The following is a 27,215-nucleotide window of genomic DNA, read 5'->3' on the forward strand; positions in this document are numbered from 1 at the left end:
AATATTGTGAATACTTCCTTTCTTGAGTATCAAAATAATCTTAGCCTTGTTCCACGATAATGGCATTGAAGCATAGTGCAGGCAGGAAGTAAATACTTTTGCCAAGTGATTTATTGTTCCCTCTCCTGCCAGTTTGAGGATGTCAACGCTGAGCTCATCACCCGGCACTGTTCCCTTCTTCATGCTATCGAGAGCACACTTGACTTCCGATGGGAGTATATCTGGAACACTAGGTACATCATTTAATTTAGATACACTCAAATTTTCCCCTAGATTGCTATACAAATTGTTATAAAAGTCTCTGATGAACTTCAAAACCGCCTCCTTTTCAGTGATTCGACTGCCATTTCCATCGAGTGCGATAATCTGCTTTTTACCGATTGTGAGTTTGCGTTTGGCTGACTTTAAACTTGTCTTTTTATCCAAGCCTGCTCGTAAGGTGTCTTCAGTGAATTTCTGTCGTAAGTAGTGAAGGAGAATTTATTATTGAAGACAAAAGTCTCTGTTATGTATCTGTTGTGTTTATTAAACTTTGTAAAAACGCTGCGAACTCATATACCAATCAGATACTTGACACGAGTGTTTTTTCCTGAAACCGCTCTGACTCTTCGAGAGAATGTTTCTGCCGCAGAAGAGAATTAGATGTCACAGTGAGGCGTACCGTAATTCGTCCCCCCGTTGCATCACGCACGAACGGAGTAGGTGATGGTGTGTGCCAGGGGGAGGGCGTGCCGGTAACATTTCGGCGTGAGTCTGAGAGTACAGACGAGGACGAGGATGGGGCCACGCCCGCTGCCGTGGCCACAAAGCGGGCCAGGTCGCCGGGGGGACAGATGCCCGTCAGCGCGCGCGATAAGCGCCCAGTAAATCCCGCGTTATCTGCGGCTGCGGCCACCGCCGCCTTGTCCAGCGTCGGCGTTCGCCACGAGCGTGTTAATTACCGCCGGGCCGGCTAAAGCTGTTATCTCCTTAGCCGAAACTCGATTTCCGCGTCTGCGCGCTCCGAAAGCCGATAAAACTGTAGTTAGCGGCAGCTGTGTGGGGCGGCCATTAGCGCGTGTTACCAGCGGCGGCGGTGTTGGTGTCCGCCAAGTCTGGCGTAGTGGTGCCTGGGCGGAGGCGCCGCCCGCCGCACCCGGCGACTCACCAGTTGCACTCGGCGCGGACGCACTCTGCCCTTCCGACTCCGGTCGCTGGACGATAGTACACACGCAGACGGCTGGATATGAATGAAAAATTGTTTTCGTTTTGTATCCAAAATACTTACACGATTATTTAGAGCAGAATGGAGAGGTCGTCTTCAGAAAAGCTCACGACGCCTAGCACTGGTGATGAACACCTGCGTTAATATATATGTGTGACGTTCGTCTCTTTGATCATATTTCACAATCTTATGTACAGATGTAATGAGAGGGTACTGAATAGAATTGGGGAGAAAATACCGGGTGGTTATATTTCAAGTCCGGCTACTCACAGAGGACCAGTGTGGGCTGTGATTATCGTATGGCAGCGAAGCTGGGTAGACGCGCTAGCGCGTTAATGCGGAACCGGTTTATGCTGGAAAAAAATTAGTTCCAGTTTTGGCTACCAGGTCCCACATCTGACCGTTTGAATGCAAGAAAGACGTATAGAAATGTTTCCATATGAAATGACTTAGGAACGGGGTGGGTGCAGATACGGTGAAACAAGTGACACAGGCATAATGTTGATTTTATTGATAACCACCGCTCACAAAGTTTGTTCAATATGACCACCGGAGACGTCGAGGAGATGCTGCGTCATTAAAACGGCGTCCTCGCGGCCGCTACGGTCGCAGGTTCGAATCCTGCCTCGGGCATGGATGTGTGTGATGTCCTTAGGTTGGTTAGGTTTAACTAGTTCTAAGTCTAGGGGACTGATGACCTCAGATGTTAAGTCCCATAGTGCTTAAAGCCATTTGAACCATTTTAGACCGAACATGTTTCTGGTAAACGCGTTCTTTTAGAAACTCCCAGAGCCAACAGTCACAGGACTTCACATCAAATGATTTTTCAGGCCATGCATCTCGTAAACCTCTGAAAATACGTTCGTGGGAGTTGAATTACGTAGATCTTTCATTGGGCGAGCGGCATGAAATGTTTCCCACCCAATCTTGCATGAAAACAATAATTTCCACGCAGTCACGTGCTGTATAAGGAGGTCTCGATAACGTGAAGACGTTACGGTACATCTGACAGGTCCTCTTGCGAAAATTTCTGCGGTCGCCCGTGACTACTATTGCTTCATGATGGGTAATAAAGTACTGTAAGTCAAGTGTGAATTTGACATGTGGAATTGTCTTGTTTGTATGGCTTTCTTAAAGTAGCGTAGGTGGACACGCTCGCACCGTATAACGTGAAAATATCGTTAGAGATATGTTGATGGACTTGTGACGAGAGACGTGACTCGCAACATACGGAACTTTCTCAGAAACTAACGCTCCGATCAGAAGTGACGTGAGGTTGTAGGGAATTTGATTCTGGTACAGGAGTGGCTGCGAACGCGAGTGAAACGGCGACGGGATCAGGCTGAAAGTTTCCAGATCTCTGAACAAAATAACTCGAACTTTAAGCTAAGGAGGAAGCTGTGGTGATGACAAGGAAATGATGCTGTGGGTTGGCGTATTGGTTTGCTTTTTATGCTTCTTAAAGTGTTAGAAATGGACATGCAGAAGAGCACAGACACTAGTTTATAACTTCACTAAGTGTAAAACATGGATGAGGCTTACCAGATTTTCCACATCAGTTTCCAGAACAAGTGGCCACCCTGTCCAATAACTTCGTTTGAGATTCGGGTATACACAGTAACGCGTAGTACTACAAACGACGAGTCATGCAGGTGCCAAATTCTATTGCTCTAACTGAACGCTTTGGTTCAAGTACTCGTCACAGCGAAAGTGATGTACAAACGTAGATACATGTAGAGAAGTGTACGGCTGAAACCAATAACTCTAGTTCAGACGTACGTAATAGCGGCAAGTTTTGCAATTCCTTCTTAGTGTATAACCTTAATTGAGTATCATGCTCACTTAATACTATCTGACTCAGGCTTTCTTATCCGAGGCTTGCTTGACGTTTGAGAGCCTCTGTATATGGCATTTGGGACTGTTTGGTTACAGATGGTACGTGACTACATCACTTTTTACTTCCAGTTCGTAATCAGTGATTGTGAAATCAGCGGTTTCTCACTGGGTATGTCCTCTTAATAGACTGACGAGAGCGGTTTGCACTGTACATCTCGTCTTAAGTTACGAGGCTTACAGCTAATTTTCATACTTAGGTGATTTTGTTTTTTAATCCCTCACGATTCGCTCATTACAGACTGAGGAGTGTACACAAGCCTCATTCTCCCGTTCAGGATTAGATATACAGTGCACTCTATTGAAATGCAGGGAGAATGTAGGTTTAACCTTACCTACATCATACAGGTTGCTTAACGTAGCAACTTTCTGTGATTGGAAAGGGTGTTGAGAATGAAGTTATCGATCAGAAATACACAGCCTATGCAGAACGTATTTTGAGCAATTTATGTTACTGTGGTGGGAAGTCGAAGAACTAAACAAATTTACGAGGAGACCACTGTGGTTCCATGTTCCAATCCCTTTCCGGTCATCAGTATCATGGCCGGCCGCGGTGGTCTCGCGGTTCTAGGCGTGCAGTCCGGAACCGTGCGACTGCTACGGTCGCAGGTTCGAATCCTGCCTCGGGCATGGATGTGTGTGATGTCCTTAGGTTAGTTAGGTTTAAGTAGTTCTAAGTTCTAGGGGACTAATGACCACAGCAGTTGAGTCCCATAGTGCTCAGAGTCATTTGAACCATCATCAGTATCATGGTTGAGTCTGATGTTCTTGAATATGCTATAAACAGAGATGACTGAACTAATTGGGAATAAATTGTAAACAGTTAAATCGACGACTCGGCTGGGGTGTTACTCCGTTCAATCATGATAGACGAAATGAGGTTTAATATTCACTCGCCTGCATGTAATTTATGACTTCGAACCGCATGGCGAAGAGCCAGTGGAATGCTTTGCTTGTGGTACCATAAGAACAGTGCACGGAATTGTGACACAGTATGGTTTGCTTGTTATTTATACTATCATCTTTAAAGCTTGTTATCTTCGCAAGCACCGTTAAAGCTTGCTGCCCAGTTTACTAAAATAGGCCATATAATCGTACATCCCGTGTTAATCTCTTTCAAATTTGTAAAAGGTGAGAGTTATGCAATTTCCACCTTTTCTGCTATTGCAACTTGCTACTGCTACTACTGTCATTGCAGCTATCTTCATTCGGTTGTTACTTCTGTATGGTTTAATATGTTTAGCAACAAATCGAGGATGTGGAGTAATATAGGCACTGAAGTTGTGTCCTGGAGGAGCTTCCATCGGAATTTAGATTTTATACTGTTTTCCAAAATCTCTACTGGAAACTGGAGGGATGATTTCTTTCAAAAGAATTCGGCCGATTCTGTTCGCCTTTTTCCTCCAACTCAGTAATTTCTTACTGCCACAAGATCGTGACATAGTCAGACCCAGAATGCTAACCCTCATTTTCGAGTATGCTGACTAGAGGACACCAAATGGATCTGCGTCAGTTAGTGAGCTCTCCATTCTCAATCACCTGTTGAACTTCTGTCAAGAAACAATTTTAATGTTATGCGTAGGGTCTTAGGAACTCAGTTGTGACAATCCAACGTGAGTACTTTTGATATCTCTGTTGTTTCATTCTGTGTGGTTTATTGTGTTGCACTACTTTTACCCTCCTCTCTTTCCATTTTATTTATTTACTAGGGTGTGCTAAAAGGTAATACCTCCGAATTTTTAATGTGAAAACTCTCTAAGCTCTTTAAATAAAAGAAATGTTATTAACATATTCATCTTTATTCTCCGTGTGTACGTATTTATTTGCCAATCACAAAGGCAACAAAACAGGAGTATACAAGGACGAAAAGTAATGCCTGGTAAAACTCTGAAAGCTTTTTAAATAAAAAACTTCATTGATATTCTGCATCTTCACTCCTCATATCTGCGTATTTATTTCATACACTGCCGACACAGTCACCTTGGTGACGAACACAGTTCTTCCAAAGTAAGACCATTTTGTTAATACTGTCGCTGTATAATGTTTGACTTTGTTGACGGAGCCACAACCTCACCTGCGCTTGCACTGCTTGATCACTATTAAAGTGAAGTCCTCGGAGGTGTTCTTCAAGTTTTGGAAATAGATGAAAATCGGATGGGGCCAAGTCGAGACTGTATGGAGGATGATCGATGTCAGAGAACCGATGGCGTCGGATTGCTGAGACGTCGCTGCGCGTGTGTGTGGTCTGGCATTGTCATACTGAGGGAGAGGGTGCTCAATGTTTGGAGGAAGTCTTCGAATTCGAAATTCGATTACAGCTCGTTGTTTCTCACGCACCGACATAACTACGTTACACACCGCCATGTTACACGCTCCAGTTCGGCGCCCTCTAGCGACAGAGGGCTGAAAATACATAGACATAAAGAACAAAGAAATAGAATGTTAATAACGTTTCTTTTCTTTAAAAACTTTTGACAGTATTCACACAACAAATTTGGATTCATTACTTTTCAGTTCACCCTCGTATTTATGTATTTATTAATTAATTTATTGCTAATGTTAATTTATTAATGCAATTGAATTAATCTTCCAGAGACAACTAAAACTTCAATGTGGTCTGCAGGGGTGTTCAGATGGCCTAATGGTTGAAGTGACTGCACTGAAAACCAGTAAGTCTAGTTTCGACTACCGGTCAGACACACATTTTCGTTTGCCGTCATAGTAAAGATTTACAGATACGTTATATCGCTAATGACTGCTCCGTCGAGCGCCCTAATGTCGACACCAACAAACCGGTCACCCGAAACGTGTTTCTCGAGTTGGCTAAAGATGTGCTCTGACTCCTACCAGTCGAACCTCTGCTGGAAGGAGCTGCCCATTTAATATACGCAGTTTGGAGCGGACTGGCACTCCTCTTTACGTTACATAAATCCCCCGGATGGAAAATCAGTATTACGGCCTTCGCCTGATATATGAAGAAGAATATTAAGTTATGGACCCGAACCCTCGGACGTTAATAGAGAGGAATAAAAATGGGCCTTAGGGCGTAGAAATTGATTTCTGCGCGAGATTTATCGTGGTCGCGTAGTAATGGGCTGGTGAACGAGCTGTAAGAAGAATGGTGGTTGACGGGAGGCCCTGAACAGGCGGAAATAATGGGGGCGGAGGCGGCGACGGCGACGTCGGTCGATGGTGGCTCGGTGGGGGCGGCGCTCAGGCAGCCCGTCCGTCGAGGAGCGGAAACCGGCTGCGGTACAGTCAGCAGCGTGCGCGTACTCCGGCAGCTGTCAGAAATTGCCATTTGATGCATGTACACTATGGCTCGTTAATTTCAATACACCTGACATAAAAGTCGTTGTAGATACCGTATAGCACCATGACTACAGTCGAATAAGCGAAGGAATGGCGTAACATTGGTAAACAATGTTATTGCACCTGGGTGTGATATCGCTTCGGTTGGCTTCTCGTGAGTTTTTCTCGTGATGTTCATCGAGATCACGATGAACTACTTGATAGTATCTGCACGGGTGTCTTGAAATCATCCACAGTGCGATGCGGTTTCCTACGTCACCTCTGCACTTGTTTACTGCAACGTCGTCACGTGGTTCCGATAATGGCCGCGGTAGGCCGTGTGCTGGTTGGTTGGTTTGTAGACTAAAGGGACTAAACTGGCCATATGCAGTAATATCGTGGTAGGGTAATATATGCATTATTATCCATGTGAGTGTTACGTACAAACAAAATAGCTACCTGAACAGGTATGTTTGTTTAACCTTTGTCACGAATGAATGCCCATTCCATACTGCCCTGTTGTGTTGTAATGTCTGCAGTGCACTTCAAGCCGTGGCACGGTACGTACTACATGTTCACTGCTCTTCAGTTTCTTAGCGATCGTTGACAGTGTGCACATCATTATTATGGCTCCAAGATTGAAAACTTCCATAGCACTCAGAGAAGCAGGTTTATCTATGCCCCAATGGCGAAACAATGTGGCGTGTCTACACGTATACAGAGAATGCAGTACAGGCTTCACTGCCAGCAAACAAGGACCTACCAAGATCATACAGATCTCGTAAAAAATTAAAAGTGACGAGAAATTCATCAGAATTACTATCAAGTGAAATAGTTTGAAAACAGCAGCATAAATTTGCGCAGGATTGGTAGAAATGTACGAGAAAAACATACCAGTAGCAACAGTAAAAGGGAGGCTGATAGAGGCGGTTTGTAAGAATGTGTGGCAGCGAGGAAACCTCTCCTGAAGCTCGTCTATAAAAGTAACACACTAAAATGAGCTAGGTAACATAGTAAGTGGAAACATGACGAGTGAAAGAAAGTGTTATTCCCAGATAAATCGAAAACAGTTAAACACGACGGGGGTTCTGTTATGGATGGGGGGGGGGGGAGGGAGTTTTGTAACAGATACAGTGGGCAACATTACGAAAATAGGAGGATGTGTGGATCAGAAGCACTACCACTGCGTACTTTAGTATCATACCTTATCAAATGGATTGAATTTAACAGGGAAATAGTTCACATTAAATAGAATAATGTACCAAAACATTGGTGGGCATTCTGCAAGAACTACGTTGCATCAGATGAATGACAGAATACTGAAACATTTGGTGTGGCTGTCCCAAAGCCCTGATTGTAATCCTATTGAAATGATCTGGGATGAAGTCGACAGACGTATCTGGAAAGTTCAAATAACAAGCAAGTGATATCTCTGGAATGTTGGGTAGGATATGTGCAATCATACAGGCACGCAATACCTATAAAAACTTATTGACCATATGCTTCGAGTTCGTGAGGCAGTCATTAAATGGCTTCAAATGGCTCTGAGCACTATGGGACTTAACATCTGAGGTCATCAGTCCCCTAGAACTTAGAACTACTTAAACCTAACTAACCTAAGGACATCACACACATCCATGCCCGAGGCAGGATTCGAACCTGCGACCGTAGCAGTCGCACGGTTCCGGACTGCGCGCCTAGAGTCATTAAATCGAAGGAAAGATGCTTTGATGAAAGTAAATATGATTTTTCGTTTGTATTATGTACGTTTATATGTGTGTAACTAAATTTTTGGACAAATAAAGTTTTGTTCGATTTCATATTTGAAATATCAGATAAAAGTCATGGTTTATTGAAATTAACGAGCGGTATTGTAGTTAGGGATCTCCACGCGTAAGAAAGATGCTATCCACATCGCATTATAGCTCAGTAAAATAATTTAAACAGTTATGGAAGCCGGAGTGCTGATGGTAAGCTTACAGCTAAGTCCGACTGTCATAATATACTGCGAAAAGGCTGATATCCGCCCCATTAGGTGAATGGTCAACACGTTGGATTGCCACGCACGGGTGCCTGGGTTCGATTCCCGGCTGGGGAGGGTGATTTTCTCCCCCCAGGGACTGGGTGTTGTGCTGTCCTCATCATCATTTCATCCCCATTGTCGAGGCGCAAGTCGCCCAATGTGGTGTCGCACTCAACAAGATCTGCACTTGGCGGCCGAATTTCCCGACTGGGAACTCCTGACCACTGGCGCCATACACTCATTTCATTTAATAAAGGTTGATCACGACCACATTTTAATACGACGAGCCTTCATATTATTAATATAATCCAAAAGTTACAACTTTCTGTGGTAGTTACTGAAACGGATGTTGCGAAATTTTATACGAAACCTATCCACAAAAAAAGGTGAATTAAATCGTATTAAAAGTTGTTGTCACGTCTCGCGTACTGTTAAATGTTAGACATAAAGTTCGTATATGAAATGAAATGTAATTTAATTCATCATAATGTTAAGAACCATTTTGATGTGTTCGAAGAGGTCGTCGTAAACTTCATTCCACGATATTTCAACTGGACACCTGCCAGTCACCTTCAGGTGAGCTGACGAAGACGTTCTGCGCTCCGCCTTACAAAGCGCGCTGATAGTATTGTCGCGCATGCGTCAGCGTGACAGAAGAACCACACAGCCCGGCGACAGCGCCCTCGCTGGCGGAACTGCAAGGATCAGCTATCTTCGGCGTCGCCGTACGCCGCAGTTACTGGAGTATTCTGGCTTCTTCGTCTGGAGCAAATCAAATATGATGTGCTACACATTGTGTGCTTGTAAACGATGATAGGTTCATTGATTCTATACTGAACTTAAAGAATGTTGTATGTGATACACAAAAGTCAGACCGTGAAACGAAGATTTCGACGCATGGAGTTCACTATAACAAGCAGTCTCCTTGTCGCTTTGTGGCAGCTTTCAGTAGTTTCATAAGTGAAGTGTGTTACTGCAAATGAAATACAAATGACCCAAATGCAAGGTAGCTGCTCATGCGACGGATGTTGGATGTAAATGTAAATGTGTGAAAGTCTGGGAAGAAGGTCATGTCGCCATCGTAAACCACTACAAATGTCAACAACTCATCTGTTCACTCCCAAGGTGATCAATGGTTAGGCCAATATAGTGGCACCCAGTCTCGTATGACTAATGATAGTGACTTCAAATATTGATAATAATAATTATGGTTATTATGGAACACACATCAATGTAGACCTCTGCATATACCTCACACAGGCATATAAATGTGCTGTTTTCAGAGATTCCAGAGATACTGTAGAAAATATTCTTTAACATGAAATTACTTCATATTATTTACTTTCACCTGTGGCGTCTTTTTATTTTTATTTGTCACTTCACCAATTTACTATCACACGTTTTCAATACTTCACAATAAATTTTGAAAACGTCCAACATCAGCTTTATTGTACTTGTGTACCCTCAAGACAATTTTTTGTAGTTACTTACTCACTGAATTTTCTAACCAGATCTGACGACCATAAAAGGTCTCTACACGACTCCTCTCAACCCCTCCCGAAACATTTAACATTTATTTACTGCTTAATTACAACAATTGGTACCATGCCTTGCTTGAATTTCCAAAACAAACTTTCATGTCACAAACATTTGCGGATCGGTTTCTTTGTTTTTGTTTTGTTTCTGTTTCCTTTATGTACGTGTTAGGGACTAAAATTGGACGCATATTTTATTGCCTTTCATCTGGTTGTTGCAGAGGCAAAACTGTTGTTGTTGTTGTTGTTGTTGTTTTTGTTGCCTGCGTACACAGGCATTCAGCCAGATTAGTTTCGGAATTCTTTCCCAGCATTTTATTAGTTTGATGACGATAATCAGTTGTTGTTTGACGATGATTTTGTAGCCTTTAAATAATTTCTTTATTACTTTCGCTGATTATGCTTTCGTTCATAATTATGAAACAAGAAGACACTGTTATGATACAGCTAGCAAATTGTCATACGCTAGTTGAATATTTCTTTATATCAATCGACTATTAGGCAGGAAAACGAACCATATCTATAACCAATGTAAAATGAAAGTTATGTTTTTAAAAGTGTAGGGCAAGTATACAAATTATATAATTTCCTACTCGCACGTGTCCGGTTTTTTGACCAAGTGCAGCCGCTTCTCGTTCCAAAACTACATTTCTTTCCAGCAGATACGCTCTTTTCCTCCCAAGCATGGTTGTGTCGTCCGCAAATGCCATACTCTACTTCGTTTTGTTGAAAATAGGAACATCTGTTTTGCTTGACGGTTTTGTCATGACAGCCACCAGACCCAAGTTAAATAACATGAGTGATTCTCTCAATATCCTTGCTTAAGCCCTTGAAAGACCAGAAAATTATTGAAATATGGTGTGGGTTCCTGCAGTCATGTCCTAGTTCATGAACCACGGGCAACGTATGAGTGGCCAAGTAAGTGGTCCAGACAGTCGGGATACTAGTTACTTTGGAATGAGGCTGGGCATCTCGGACATATTCTGAGTCGTGGTCACCTTTGTGCTCATACGGCAAAGACTACCAAATCCACCGGTTAGTCCCTCAACCGTTAGGGGTAAAACTCAATGGGACTTGGGGCAAGTAAGGCTAGCAACCTACTTCCCTGGCACTTTAAATATGATGCTGGAAACAATAAGAGCAAAATGCCTTGGACCTTTGGAGGTGACAGAGTCCCACCTCTAACTGACAAACCAAGGACTCCTAAGATACGACTTGGCAAACAAATGGTAATGAGATGGGGAGCTGTTAATATCAATGGGGGCTACTCTGGGAAGAAGGTAGAGCTGGCAGAGGCTGCAAGTAAGATGGGACTGGACGTTTTAGCTGTTAGTGACATTCGGGTAAGGGGTGCGAAAGAAGAGGAAGTGGGAGAATACAAGGTCTACCTGTCAGGAGTCAAAACAGGAATAGCACAATGGGGTGTAGGGCTTTACATCAGGAAAGAAATGGAACCCAGCGTAGTTGCAATAAGGTATGTAAACGAACGACTGATGTGGATAGATTTGACAGTGTCTAGCAAGAAAATTAGGATTGTGTCAGTATATTCGCATTGTGAAGGGACAGATCAAGATAAGATGGATAGTTTTTATGAGGCACTCAGTGATGTAGTTGTTAGAGTAAAGGACAAGGACAGTGTTCTGCTCATGGGTGATTTTAATGCCAGGATTGGAAATCGAACAGAAGGCTATGAAAAGGTTATGGGTCAATGTGGAGAGGATATGGAGGCCAACAGCAACGGGAAACAACTCTTGGATTTCTGTGCCAGCATGGGCTTAGTAATCACAAACTCCTTTTTTAAACATAAGAACATTCACCGGTATACTTGGGAAGGCAGGGGAACCAGATCTGTCATTGACTATATAATAACAGATCAGGAATTCAGGAAGGCTGTGCGGATACACACGTGTATTCAGGGGATTCTTTGATGACACTGGTCGTTATTTAATCTGCAGTGAAATTGGGATTGTGATGCCGAAAGTGCAGGAGGTCAGGTCCATATGTAGGAGGATAAGAGTGGAGAAACTTCAGGATAAGGAAATCAGGCACAATTACATAACAGTGATCTCAGAAAGGTACCAGTTAGTTGAATGTAGTCAATTACAGTCATTGGAAAAGGAATGGACAAGGTACAGGGACACAGTACTAGAAGTGGCTAAAGAATGTCTTGGAACAGTAGTGTGTAAAGGTAGGATGAAGCAAACAGCTTGGTGGAATGACACAGTCAAGGCAGCCTGTAAAAGGAAAAAGAAGGCGTATCAAAAATGGCTACATACTAGAACTCAGGTAGACAGAGAAAGTTATGTTGAAGAAAGAAACAAAGCCAAACAGATAATTGCAGCATCCAAGAAGAAATCTTGCGAAGACTTTGGAAACAGGTTGGAGACTTTGGGTCAAGCTGCTGGAAAACCATTCTGGAGTGTAATTAGCAGTCTTCGAAAGGGAGGTAAGAAGGAAATGACAAGTATTTTGGACAGGTCAGGAAAACTGCTGGTGAATCCTGTGGATTCCTTGGCCAGATGGAGGGAATATTTTGAAGAGTTGCTCAATGTACGATCAGTAATGTTTCAGATTTCGAGGTACAATGGGATAGGAATGATAATGGAAATAGGATCACATTTGAGGAAGTGGAGACAATGGTCAATAGATTGCAGTGCAACAAAACAGCTGGGGTGGATGAAATTAAGTCGAAACTCATCAAATACAGTGGAATGTCAGGTCTTAAATGGCTACACAGGATAATTGAAATGGCCTGGGAGACGGGACAGGTTCCATCAGACTGGACAAAAGTAGTAATCACACCAATCTTTAAACATGGAAACAGAAAAGATTATAACAACTACAGTGGTATCTCTTTAATCAGCGTTGTGGGCAAAATCTTCTCAGGTATTGTTGAAAGGAAAGTGCGAGAATTAGTTGAGGACCAATTGGATGAAAATCAGTGTGGGTTTAGGCCTCTTAGAGGTTGTCAGGACCAGATCTTTAGCTTACGGCAAATAATGGAGAAGTGTTATGAGCGGAACAGGGAATTGTATCTATGCTTTATAGATCTAGAGAAGGCATATGACCGGGTTACTAGGAAGAAGTTATTGTCTGTTCTACGAGATTATGGAATAGGAGGCAAACTTTTACAAGCAATTAAAGGTCTTTACATGGATAGTCAGTCAGCAGTTAGAGTTGACGGTAAATTGAGTTCATGGTTCAGAGTAGTTTCAGGGGTAAGACAAGGCTGCAACCTGTCTCCACTGTTGTTCATATTATTTATGGATCATATGTTGAAAACAATAGACTGGCTGGGTGAGATTAAGATATATGAACACAAAATAAGCAGTCTTGCATATGCGGATGACTTAGTTGTGATGGCAGATTCGATTGAAAGTTTGAAAAGTAATATTTCAGAGCTAGATCAGAAATGTAAGGACTATGGTATGAAGATTAGCATCTCCAAAACGAAAGTAATGTCAGTGAGAAAGAGATATAAACGGATTGAGTGCCAAATAGGAGGAACAAAGTTAGAACAGGTGGATGGTTTCAGGTACTTACGATGCATATTCTCACAGGATGGCAACATAGTGAAAGAACTGGAAGCGAGGTGTAGCAAAGCTAATGCAGTGAGCGCTCAGCTACGATCTACTCTTTTCTGCAAGAAGGAAGTCAGTACCAAGACTAAGTTATCTGAGCACCATTCAATCTTTCGGCCAACTTTGTTGTCTGGGAGCGAAAGCTGGGTGGATTCAGGTTACCTTATCAACAAGGTTGAGGTTACAGACATGAAAGTAGCTAGGATGATTGCAGGTACTAGTAGATGGGAAAAATGGCAGGAGGGTGTCCACAATGAGGAAATCAAAGAAAAACTGGGAATGAACTCTATAGATGTAGCAGTCAGGGCGAACAGGCTTACATGGTGGGGTCATGTTACACGCATGGGAGAAGCAAGGTTACCCAAGAGACTCATGGGTTCAGCAGTAGAGGGTAGGAGGAGTCGTGGCAGACCAAGGAGAAGGTACCTGGATTCGGTTAAGAATGATTTTGAAGTAATAGGCTTAATATCAGAAGAGGCACCAATGTTAGCACTGAATAGGGGATCATGGAGGAATTTCATAAGGGGGCTATGCTCTAGACTGAACGCTCAAAGGCTTAATCAGTCTTAAATGATGATGATGATGATGATGATATTTGTCAGTAGCTTTTATTTTGCAGTTGGTATTGCTTAGAGACATTTTCACGAATCTTCTTAGGTTTCGTGGTGTTCCTCAGCGTTGAAAAGACAGAGCCTATTGACATACCAGTGCGTGTTCAGAAAGGAAAGAACACCTACAGATCAGATATTCACCATTAGAATAGTAATGGAAGAGTGTTAAAAGTTCATCACCGAACGAGGTGGCGCAGTGGTTAGCATAATAGACTAGAATTCGGAAGGACGATGGTTGGAACCCGCTTCCGGCCATGCTGATTTAGGTTTTCCGTGGTTTCCCTAAATCGCTTCAGACAAATGCCGGAATGATTCCTGTGAAAGGGCACGGCCGACTTCCTTACCCAACCTTCCCTGATCCGATGGGACCGATGACCTCGCTGTTTTTGCCCCCCCTCCCCCCCCCCCCCCAAATCAACCAGCCAACCAACGAAGCAACGGTACATCAATTATAAGTGGACTTAAAAACACTTATGACAGTGTCATTAGGAACGTGCTCAATATGTTCTCCACTGACCTTGTAATTGGTTACTGTCGATTTCTTTCTCTGTGTGGTAGGCATTGTCTTACATTTCATCTACGTTTGAGAAGAGCTGCCATTCATTGCACCAACGGAATTTTTGTCCAGGTCTTCCTGCATTCCTTACGACCGTTCAACGAAAATGCTTTTCTGTAGATGACAGTATCGTAAGCGAACAATATGATAATGGATAATGTTCTTGATGCGTGTTAAATTCCTTAATAGGTATTGAGAACATTATATGTCTTATTTTGCTTCCCAGTAGCACATCAGAAGCGGCTAAAGTCGCGCGGCCCTTATTGCTGGCAGCTTTTATGGCTTCTTGCTCGCGGGACGCTCTTTCACGAAGGCAGACAATACCTGGTTGTAAGAATCTTTCTTGTAACTGTTTCTTACTGCGTAGTGATCATATTGCTTCTCGTTGTGCTACGTGTTAGTTTAACGATTATTTATTTGTGAAACATCCAAAAAGGTTTACCCGCTGTGTACATATTTGAAGTAACAGCGTCTCGTTACAGGTGCATTGAATGCTTTTTTAGTCAGTTAGTTCCTTAGAACTGTAAAATTTGTTTTTGGTTACTGATTTGCTTTTGTTTGTGTCTGCTTTTGACATCAAGTTTTACTCGTTTTCCATACCTGTCCTGCATTCCACAGCTTATTAGTAAATTCTGTCTTGTTAGTCTTCTCTCTGCCTTTGTTCTCTAGTCGGACGCTGTCGAGAAACTATATATTAAATACAATATTGCAGGGTGTTGGGCAGCAGACTAGCAGTTTCTTGACGTTCGTTTATCTTGTTAGCGTATTTCATAATCAAGTCGGTGCAAAACTTTAAATCCTTAAGTATACAACCACGAGATGTTTCAAGAATATTAGGAGTAACTTTGTAATCCAACAGTAATAACGTCAGAAAATATTTTTTCCTTTCCACTCTCGTATAGCGTGTAATATAGCACATCAATTTCCTTCTCTAAAGAGACGGAGGGATTTAATTTTATTCCTCTGGTTAAAAATGAGTGGTGGGTCCACACTTACAAAACCATGAATATGGAGGGCTCATTTCTCGTGTAACAGCTACTTTATTTACTCTATTTCTGTAACAGGACCAGTTTCGAAATGTTAATATTTTAAACCGGTCGTTTTAAAAACAAGAGTAAACAAAGTAAACTAAATTCTTTATTTGTGTGGCCATATTGTCCGCAGTTGCTCTACAATTCTTGAGGGTATTTTCGTTCTATCTCTGCAACTACAAAAAATGCGAGCTCTTTTCACCAAACGCGTTTCGCTTTATTGAGCTAGAGTATCATCAGTGGTCTGTCATTAAGTTACGTACATTTTGATTTTCTTTAAGATCGAAAAACAGTTCGTTAACAGTATGTTGATTTTTTACTTACGGTGATTTCCATTTGATTTCTCTCCTGCATGGGGAAATGCCGTCTGCTGGCATATTGTTGATGTTTTTCTACTTCAGACACTGATAGTTGCTGTCTAATTTTTAGTTACTCTGCGGACCTATGCATATTGGATGTTTTACATGCCACACTTCTTCGCACACCACTGTTTTCTGTTTGTTTTTATACCTCTAAGTATGTACTGTGGTTTGTGTTTTGTAGTGTTGCCAACATAATATTGCCACTAGTTCGTCTGTTACCTATACTCTTTCTTTTTGGTTTATTGTATGAGTTTAATTCCATTTAATTTTGTTGCTGTCTATTTATATGCTGTTTAAGAGTAGGGAAACAGCTTTTGTGTGGGGGAGGGAGAAGCCATGGTGAGTGGACGTAAGTGTATAGTAGTGTGATGGATGAGAGCTGGAGGAGAATGTGAGGAGCAAGAAGTGAAGCGAAATTGGGGGGGGGGGGGGGGTTGGGTCGAGAGAGTGGGAGCGGATGGATGATGGAAAAGGCACTTTTCTTTTTAATGTAATTTCATCGATTATTTTATATAGCGTCTGGTTTCCAATATTCAGTTCTCACTGAGCAACTGCGTATTGTGTGTTAATGCTTTGTGCATGTGGAAATTTTCTTGGAAAGGGAGGAGGTGTCTGTCTTTAGTGACTCGAGGAGGTTCAAAAAAGGTTCAAATGGCTCTGAGCACTATGCGACTTAACTTCTGAGGTCATCAGTCGCCAAGAACTTAGAACTAATTAAACCTAACTAACCTAAGGACATCACACACATCCATGCCCGAGACTGTAGCGCACAGAACCGCACGGCCACTCCGGCCGGCGACTCGAGAAGGTGTCTGTCTTTACTGATTCTTATGATGTTCCTTTTTTTTCAGTGTTGTTTGGTCTATGGTCTTCTTGTTTTAGATGATCTGCAGATGTTGAATGGTTTGTACTGTATTTTGATGCTCTGACGTGTTCTTTATATTTTCTGTCGACTGTCCTGCCAGTCATTCCAATGTTTATCTTTCCAAAATCTCTGCAACTGAGCTGATAGATACCAGATTGTTGGTATGTCTGTTTTTAATTCAGTTTTTTTTATGCACTTTTATATTGAGTTGTATGTTTTGTAAGCAATGTTTATGTCTCGTTTTTTGAATATGTTACCTATTTTCTGTGTGAATTTGTTGTGGTAGGTCATTATATGCCACTTCTTTGTAGCAGTGCAGGTTGTATGTGTTGGAGTGTTTGGTTAGTTTTTTTCACGATTTGTGTCTTTAATTTTCTGTTTAGTTTGTCTACCATCGTTTCTTTGTGTTCATTTTTAACACTATTTGTTTTGATATGGCTAGCTGTTTCTGCTGATCAGAACATGTTTAGCTGGATCCTGTTCAATCTGTTTAAAATGTATCTGATTGCAACCTGTTTGTGAATCTGTGAGTGGTGTGTGGTTGCATTTAAGATAGTATCACTTGTTGCGGGGTTCCAGTATATGTCAGGTGTGTGTTTCTGATTGTCTTTTATTATGGTTAAGGCCAGAAAATTGAATGAGTTTTCTTGTTCTTCTTCTATTCTGAATTTTATGTTTTTGTGTTCAGTGTTGCCTAACGTTTCTGAAGTACGTGAATCCATGGGTAAACCTCCTTCTTGTATGTAGTATTCCTGATTGAATTCAAAATAATTGTATTGTGTTATCAAGTGTAATAATTTTATTGTTTCATCTTGGTGCTCATGGGGTAGCTGGTTGTGTGTTTTCAGGTTGTCTTGAATTATTTTTAAGGTTTCGTTAACAGGGATGCAGCTGTACGTAATTTCAACATCAAAGGAGAGCAGAATTTCTGTGCCAGGGGTTTTAATGTCTCTTTTATGTTCTACTAATTGAGAGGTATTTCTTATTGCTCTATCATTTTCTAGTTTATAGTACTGGGTGAGCTGTGACTTCAAGGAAGTACGAGTGTTTTTCTGCCTTTTGCTGTTATTAATCTATATAAACGTATCATGAGACAATCTCAACAGCCCTCTTAGGTTTGCGGGTCATACTGTCTTTACCGTCTATTACAGTCATAAGAAGCTCAAAACAAATTGCAAAAGACTTAGACATGACATCTAGATAGTGCGAAAAGTGGTAGTTGACTCTAAAGAATAAAAAGAGTGAGATCCTCCACATAAGTACAGAAAAAAAATCTCGTTAAATTTCCGTTATACCGTAAATAACACAAATTTAAATGCTGTAGATTCAACTATATACGTAGGGATTACAGTTACGACCATCTTAAATTGTAACGATCACATAGAAAATATTGTGGGGAAGGCGAACCACGGTCTGCGTTTTATTAGCAGAGCACTTAGAAAATGACAGCTCAGAGAACTGCTGAGCGATGTTGGATCCTTACCAGATAGGTTTGACAGAGGACATCGAAAAAGTTCAAAGAAGGTCAGCGCGATCTGTATTACTACGAAATGGATAAGAGAGTGTCACGAATATGATAAGCGATTTAGGTTCGCAAACATTAAAACAAAGGCCCTTTTCGTTGCTGTGAAATCGTTCCACGAAAATTTGGTTACAAACTTACGTGGCCAAATGTGAAAATATTTTTCGACTCCCACCTACATATAGACAAATGATCATTGTAATAATGAAAAAAAAGGTCGGAGCTAGCACGGGAAGACTGAATTGTTCGCTTTCCCCACATCCTAATCGAGAGTGGAACGATCAAGAAATAGTCTTAAGTGGTTCTATGGGCCATCTGCCTAACACTAAAAGTGTGAACTGCAGAGTAGTCATGTGGATGTGGATGTAGGAGAATAGCTGGAGAACTTTTGTAGAATATGATGCTGATAGACAACGAATTTCTCACTAAAGAGAATGTTACAGTGCGTTTTCTTCTCTTTGCCGACATCTTACTGTGCTTCAGGTATCGGACCACCATGTCATGCCAGACACGAAACAGTTATTAAGGTTATAAGGTCAGTGGGTTTACGCAGCTGGCTCTGCACCGAAACAGGATATCATCTTTTACAAACGTTGACAGTACCGTCCGGTAGTGTTATTATCGATTAGCTTTACAGGATGGAAGAATAATTGATGAATACGAAGCAAGTTTTCTGTACCAAATGGAGGAGAAAATAGGGAAGAGACGTCTGGATTGCATGAGACAAGAAAATCGTATTTGAAACTTCGTGGCATATTAAAACTGTGTCCCGAACCGAGACTCGAAGTCGGGACCTTTGCCTTTCGCGGGAAATTGGTCTACCAATTTTTTTTTTATCATCTCAGTTTTTTCGTTGCATTTCAGGGCGGACGTCCCATGACACCCATTCAATCTCATCGTTGATCCATTTACTCAGTTTTTTTGTTACAGAGGGCGACTGACTTTCTGGCCGAACAGGTTGAACTACCGTGCCGACTACAAACAGAGCTACCCAAGCACGACTCACGACCCGTCCTCACAGCTTTACTTCCGACCTTCCAAACTTCACAGAAGCTCTCTTGCGAAGCTTGAAGAAGTAGCATTCCTGGAATAAAGAATATTGCGGGACATGGCTTTGTCACAGCCTGGGGGATGTTTGCAGAATGAGATTTTCACTCTGCAGCGGAGTGTGCGCTGATATGAAACTTCCTGGCAGATTAAAACTGTGTGCCGGACCGAGACTCGGACTCGGGACCTTTACCTTTCGCGGGCAAGCGCTCTATCAACAACCGAGTTCGAGTTCCGGTCCAGTACACAGTTTTAATCTGCCAGGAAGTTTCATATCAGCGCACACACCGCTGCAGAGTGAAAATTTCATTCTGAAAATCGTATTTTATCACAAAAATTCACGAACTGATAAAGATGCTTCGGCAGTGGGGAAACTCCCTCTACTCCCAAATGTAATGAAATTTGTCACTGGAAAACGTTTCCTTTCACGAAAAGATTATGGCTGCTGTAGATGAATTTTTTGCAATTTTTTCAATATTTCACCTCATGGATGAAACTCGACAAGGAAAAGTGTGATAGAGTTGTATTGAAATAAAAGGGGCTACGTCGAAAACTAAGAGAATTTGCGATCATAAAATCAGTTTTCGCATTGTCAGATCGAGAGATTTTTAGCTTTTTTCCTATCCGGTAATCCAGACTTAAACACTTTTTTATGCAGTTCAAACATTGTGTTAAAGAAGAACCAGCAACTTAGATTTGATAATTCTTTATTTTAATTTGTCACAGTTGCGTGAAATTTATACAGGTGACTAGTTTCAAACGTAGCAATTTCTTTTCAAATCAGATCTGCACTAAAAATGCGTATTTATCAGATCTGCACTAAAACTGCGTATTTGTTGTTTGGACATTGTGTGAACGTTACCCAAGTATGTCACAGGAATTTTGCTTTAATAAGCGCTTTTAGTGCAAGCGTGGTTTGGAAAGGAACGGCTACGTTCGAAAGTAGTCACCAGTAGAAATTACGTGCAAATGTGACATAAATTTAAATAAAGGGATAAACACTATTACTGTGTAACGGGCGCAGACACTACAAAGATAGTTGAATTACAAGTTACCTAGAATTTTGAGGCAGGGATAACTATTGGTTGGTGCTCATATTTTATCGGAAAGTAGTAACATCTTTTGACATTGCTGGTATTATACAGGGATTTGAACGTAAATGGGGACGAAATGAGACGTAGTTTTGCGTGTAGAAAACATCTTGGTATTAAGTGATTCAGGAACGTCACGAACATCAGTATCAAGCCTTTAATTGTGGAAAATTGGTTGTATCTTAAACCACTGTGTCTTTTGCTGGCGCTTCTGTATTGTCCATCACATCTTGGCCATTGCCAGCTTGTGCTTGTGCTTCGTTCCAGTGATCGACGAGATGTTCAACTGGAACCGCCGGCCGAGTTGGCCGTGCGGTTCTAGGCGCTTTAGTCTGGAACCGAGCGACCGCTACGGTCGCAGGTTCGAATCCTGCCTCGGGCATGGATGTGTGTGATGTCCTTAGGTTAGTTAGGTTTAATTAGTTCTAAGTTCTAGGCGACTGATGACCTCAGAAGTTAAGTCGCTTAGTGCTCAGAGCCATTTGAACCATTTTTCAACTGTAACTTTTCGTACTTCATTTGTTTATCGCTTGGCTGATCGGACAATCCAAGGCACTGTGCCGTTGCCTCCAGCCTGTGCTTATAATACCCGCGGTTGGTCTCTCCTGCTAACAGAAGGAGGCGCTGGTTGAGGATCGTCTTCTGAAGTGCTGTCGGGTTTGAGAGAGTGGATCGCTTCCCGCATAAGCAAAATACGCCGAAATAGTCCAGGTCCGATACACAATTCTTGATTTGTCTCTGAAGTAATGTTAGAAAATTGCCATTGTTTGTCAGACCCTTACTAAGTAGGACATTGATTGTTTACAAAGAAGAGAGGCACGGATGGTCACAGGTTTGCTTGACTCACGGGAGAGCATCAGGGAAGTGTTGAAGAACTTGTATTGAAGAAAAATGCAAATTTTCTCTCGAAGGCCTACTAACAAAATTTCAAGAACCAATATTGCCTGAAGAACCTGGAGATATTGTGCAGCCCCTGCGGGGGCTTAAAAGACAAGATTAGACTAATTACAGAGCTTACACAAGCATTGGAGCAGTCCTTTTTCCCGCACTCCAAGCGCGATTGTAACAGGAAAAAACCCTAATACGTGGTGCTATGGTATGTACTGTCTGCTTCGCACTACACAGTGGTTTACAGAGTATATTTGTAGATTTGCAAGTAGCTTGACCGAATAAAACAATCTTGCGGTTTGGGACTTCAACTTCTTTATTCGGAATAGTAATTTGTGACTTAGTGGGCCATCTGATCAGGCCTCATGGCGCGTCTTACATTTCCGATTTGCAGGCTTACTCAAATATCGTGTGCCGGCCGGAGTGGCCGAGCGGATCTAGGCACTATAGTCTGGAACCGCGCGACCGCTACGGTCGCAGGTTCGAATCCTGCCTCGGGCATGGATGTGTGTGATGTCCTTAGGTTAGTTAGGTTTAAGTAGTTCCAAGTTCTAAGGGACTAATGACCGCAGCAGTTAAGTCCCATAGTGCTCAGAGCCATTTGAAACAAATATCGTGTTTGATAGAGCATCACTTGTAGGTAAGAATCCATATTAACTCCTAGTCCGAAATATAATTTTGGTCTGAGGTTCAGTTTACTGCATTCTACATGACAAAGTGCTATTGTCGTAACGGAAAGAACCCATACTCTCCTCTAAATCTTTTCAGATAGCAGTTCTAATTTGGCAGCGTGCACAGAAGTGGTTTCTGGAGTTCGGGCAAGTCTTGCTGTTGTTGTCTTCAGTCCAAAGACTGATTTGATGCAGCTCTCAATGCTAGTCGGTCCTATACAAGCCTCTTCTGCCTATGTAATTACTGTATCCTGCTTCCACTTGAACTAACTGTAGTCAAATGTTACTCATTGTCTGCAATTTTTACCCTCCACACTTCTCTCCGTTACCGAATTAACTATTCCTAGGTGCCTCAGGCTGTATTATATCAATCGATTCCTTCTTTCACTCAAGTTATACCATAAAATTTTTATCCCGATTCGATACAGGACCTCGTTATTAGTTATACGACCTACCCATCTATTCTTCGGCATTCTTATGTAGCGCCACATTTCAATAGATTCTATTCTCCTCTTGTCTAATATGTTAGTCTTCCAGTGTTGAATTCAGTGTAAGGCTACACACCAGACAATACCTCCGGAAAAGACTTCCTGGCACTTAAATTTATATTCAGTGTCAACAAATGTTTCTTTTTCAGCAGTGTTCTTCTTGCTGTTGTATTTTGTATCCTATTTATTCGTGCCATCGTCAGTCATTTTGCTTTCCAAACAGCAGATCACCAGTCTGCTACTTCTACTGTCTCTTGTTGGGAACAAACGAAATAACAAATGGTAATACGATGATGAATCTGAGCTGGCATAGTTGTTTCTGTAAGGAAGAGACGTCACTGTACTGAAACCACGAGATATACAGTCTATGAGATCTTTCATCCCACTTGTGAGCATGCTGAAAAAAAATTTAATGCTGGACACATTAGTTGTATTTTTAGAACTTTTCAAATACTGAAATAGTCCTACTTTGAAATCATATTTTTGTAGCATCGATTTAATTTCTTAAAAGCCAGGTCTGTGATGATAAAAATATAAAAAAATATGAATATTTCGGGTTTTACGTATTTTACTGTCCCTAAAATATACGAAGAACGTACGGAGCTTAAAAATGAGCGTTAATGGAATTTTTGACTACAACAGTAAAATCTTGTTTCTGTCAATTTAACCACTTGCTGGATAGTCCCGTTTCCACTGTCTCCCTTAATTGTCTCACCGAATAACAAACAATAAGTAATTAGTTACGTGCTATCTTTACTGCCATTGCACGAAAAATGATGATAAACCGTGAACAGCCTGCGAGGCATGGAGCCAACGACATTTTTCAGATGCGACTCTTGACCGACACAGCAGTTTGGAGTGCGTCAACATTTTGTTGACTCTTTTTAAACTCTTCATCCGCTGATCGGAGAATGGGAGTGTTGTTAGAAATCTCGCCCAATATACAATATGGCTCTTTTCCACTAAAATCCTAGTTAGCTGGGACGGACTAGAGAAGTTTACCAACTAGGATTATTTGCAAGGGGATTTACGGTTCCGGCCTAATCTTGAAACGAGGGGAAACCTGCTCAAGACCTTGGTCCTCACAGGGCAACTGTGGATAGTTTTAATTTATTTCTCGGAGGACATGTAACAGGCAAAAATGTGAACATCTAGAGTTTTCATTTGTGTCTGCAAATGGGTGTACTAGAGTAATATGCTTGCTCGACGAGTGTTGTAGTGTTCCGAAAAATAACGTAAGATAGCCGCCATATTAAAAAGCAAGGAAGAGTAGTCGATATGGCAACAACCGTTGTGTGTACCAACACTCAACGTAATTCAGGATGAAGAAAAGTTTCACTGACGACGGGACCAGAATCCACGCTGTATTAGCGATGTACGGTACGCGAGATATACGAGGGCGGTTCAGAAAGTAACCTCCGATTGGTCACAGTGCGGGTTGTGGGGGAGTAGCGACGCCATCTGTGCGTTCACGCACTCAACAGGTCAGTCGGCATCAAGCCGTGGTCGAGTGAACGTCGTACCTGCGCTAGTTTAGTTTTTGTGGCAGTTTCAAATGTGTGCTGCAATAGAAAACCCCGCCAAATGTGAAGTGCGTGCTGTCATAAGGTTTTTTACAGCCAAAGGATATTCTGCAGCAGCTATTCATCGTGAGCTTTGTGCCGTGTACGGACCAAGAGTTATGAGTGAAGGAGTTGTCTGTGAATGGGTACGTTTATTTAAAAGTGGACGAGAAAACGTTCATGATGAAGAGAGGAGTAGTAGACCATCATTGGTGACTGACGAACTCGTTCAGACAGTTGATGCAAAAGTTCGTGAAAATCGACGTTTCTCAATGTCGGAGTTGTCTACTGGTTTTCCACAGATTTCTAAGACTCTCTTGTACGAGATAGTGACTGCAAGATTGGGTTACCGTAAGTTCTGTGCACGATGGGTGCCCAAAATTCTTACCGACCACCACAAAACTCAAAGAATGGCCTCTGCATTAGACTTTCTGTCACGTTATGAGGACGAAGGAGAACCATTGTTAAACAGAATCGTGACCGGTGACGAAACCTGGATTAAGTACGTGAACCCTGAGACAAAAGAACAATCAAAGATGTGGGCACATTCAAATTCGCCTACCAAACCAAGAAAAGCCTCGCAAGATTTTTCTGCCAGAAAACTGATGGCAACGGTGTTTTGGGATGCCAAAGGGGTGTTGTTGTTTGAATTCATGGAACGTGGTACGACCATTAATCAAGACGTGTACTGTGAAACAATAAAAAAGTTACGACGGGCTATACAGAACAAACGCCGTGGTATGCTGACTTCCGGTGTCGTTTTTTTGCACGATAACGCCCGTCCTCACTCTGCTCGCAGAACAACGGCCCTTCTTGAGTCCTTCAAGTGGGACGTTATCAACCATCCACCTTACAGCCCAGACCTGGCGCCAAGTGATTATCACCTCTTCATGCATTTGAAGAAATGGCTCGGGTCACAGCGGTTTGATGACGACGAAGAGCTCAAAGATGCGGTCACAGGCTGGCTCCAGGCACAAGCGGGTGATTTTTATGCAGAAGGAATTTCAAAGCTTGTGAAGAGATACGATAAGTGCCTCAATCGCTATGGAGACTATGTAGAAAAATAGTGCGAAGATGTAGTTGTAAGATGTATATATTAAAATATTTTTATTTAACTTGGTGTATTTTTTTAAATCAACCGGAGGTTACTTTCTGAACGGCCCTCGTATTACGCTAGGATGACTCTGTTGATGGACTAGGAAGCGCGAATTAACCCTCGGCAACGATAAACTTCAGAAAACTGCCTTTACAAGGATTGCCTTTCTCGCTTTGATCCTAGAGACAGTGATAAAATTGGCAGTATTCCTATGTAAATAACACATTTCGTGTAGCATTTTAATTACTTTCAGAAGCACTCTGACGTAGGCATTGGAAAACATACACCGCTAGTCAGATTGGAATTTTTATTCTGCAGCGGAATGTGCGCTGACACGAAACTTCCTGGTGGATTAAAACTGTGTAGTGGACAGAGACTAGAACTCGGAATCTTTGTCTTTCGCAGACAAGTGCTGTACGGACTCAGCTACCCAAGCACGACTCATGACCCGTGCTCACAGATTTACTTCCGCCAGTACTTCCAGCTCCTACCTTCCAAACTACACAGAAGCTCTCCTACGAACCTTGCAAGACTAGCACCCCTCTGGGTCCGGCAATCAGTTTTAATCTGGCAGGAATTTTCATACATCGCTAAGAGTCAGTACACTACTTCGTGCTGGATCCTCTCAACTTTCTCTGCTAATCTCCGCAGAGACATAACACCTCGTAGATAATAGGGTAAAAGTCATATAAAAGACACCACACTTGAAGTATTAGAAGTAAGGAATGTAATTCATTGGCTTCATTTAAATTCATCAGGTTTGTCTCTTTTGTTAAACACCGCCTACAATTATCTAACGGCTGCATGGTCTGCTATGAAGTCTTTTCCTGTGGAGTACGTACACACTCACTAAACAGCAACACTCATCTAGAAGACCGGAAAATGATGAAGCAGATTACTACACGGATGAGACACTTACCAGTTTTTGTGGACTTTCTCTATTGGAAAAATTAGTTAGTTGACCACGAAGGGTTGTTATTCCCCGTCTTCAGAAATATTCAACGCTTTTAAACACCAACTATACCCCTACTACTGGGAAGGCTGCCAGCCGACACCTCGATTTCGCGAGCTCCAAATAACTTCACGCAATTGCCTTTCAGCCAGTCAGCCTTAGGAGCAGAATTCAAGTATTTTCATTGGCCATTTTCTGCTCCCGTGGGTAGCACTCCTCTGGAAAGTTCCGCTTCCTGCCAGGAGATGCTGCAAGTTTACTTCCAGTAGGAGTTGCAAAACACTGGCCTTCCTGGGAAAGTCGCTAGATTCTGGGAACCAGCTCTGGTGTCCCCAACAAACAGGAGGACGACCTCACGGTGCACCCAGCAATGAAAAATTACTTGCCGTGTGCTTCATATCAGCCGCCTGGAATACAGAAGGTTACAAACGTATTTTTGCGCATTATAAGTAACTTTGACATATCTCACGTTGCTTCTTGTTCGTAGATAAAACAGTCGCTTTGTTGGCTAGTACTAGCGGTTCTAGCCGCTCAGTCCGGAACCGCGCGACTGCTACGGTCGCAGGTTCGAATCCTGCCTCGGGCATGGATGTATGTGATGTCCTTAGGTTAGTTAGGTTTAATTAATTCTAAGTTCTAGGGGACTAATGACCTCAGAAGTTGAGTCCCATAGTGCTCAGAGTCATTTTTTTTGTTGGCTAGTATATTATGGTGATGCTGTTTTCAACGCTGGATTGCTTGATAATGCCAAAGCGGATGAAATAAAATAAAATGTTTGTCTCAACAAAACACAGCCTGTGCCAGGAAAAATGGCTTAGATGAAGACATTTAATGCGGCTGTGCACCTGGAGATAAAGGTGATGTGGGGGCAACGCTGGCTATTTAATGCAGTGACAAAACAGAAGGTTTTTCTGTTAATGTCATTGGTTCCATGCCACGCAGTCCA

Source organism: Schistocerca nitens, chromosome 7 (assembly GCF_023898315.1).
Source record: "Schistocerca nitens isolate TAMUIC-IGC-003100 chromosome 7, iqSchNite1.1, whole genome shotgun sequence".
NCBI classification, from domain to species: Eukaryota; Metazoa; Arthropoda; class Insecta; order Orthoptera; family Acrididae; genus Schistocerca; species Schistocerca nitens.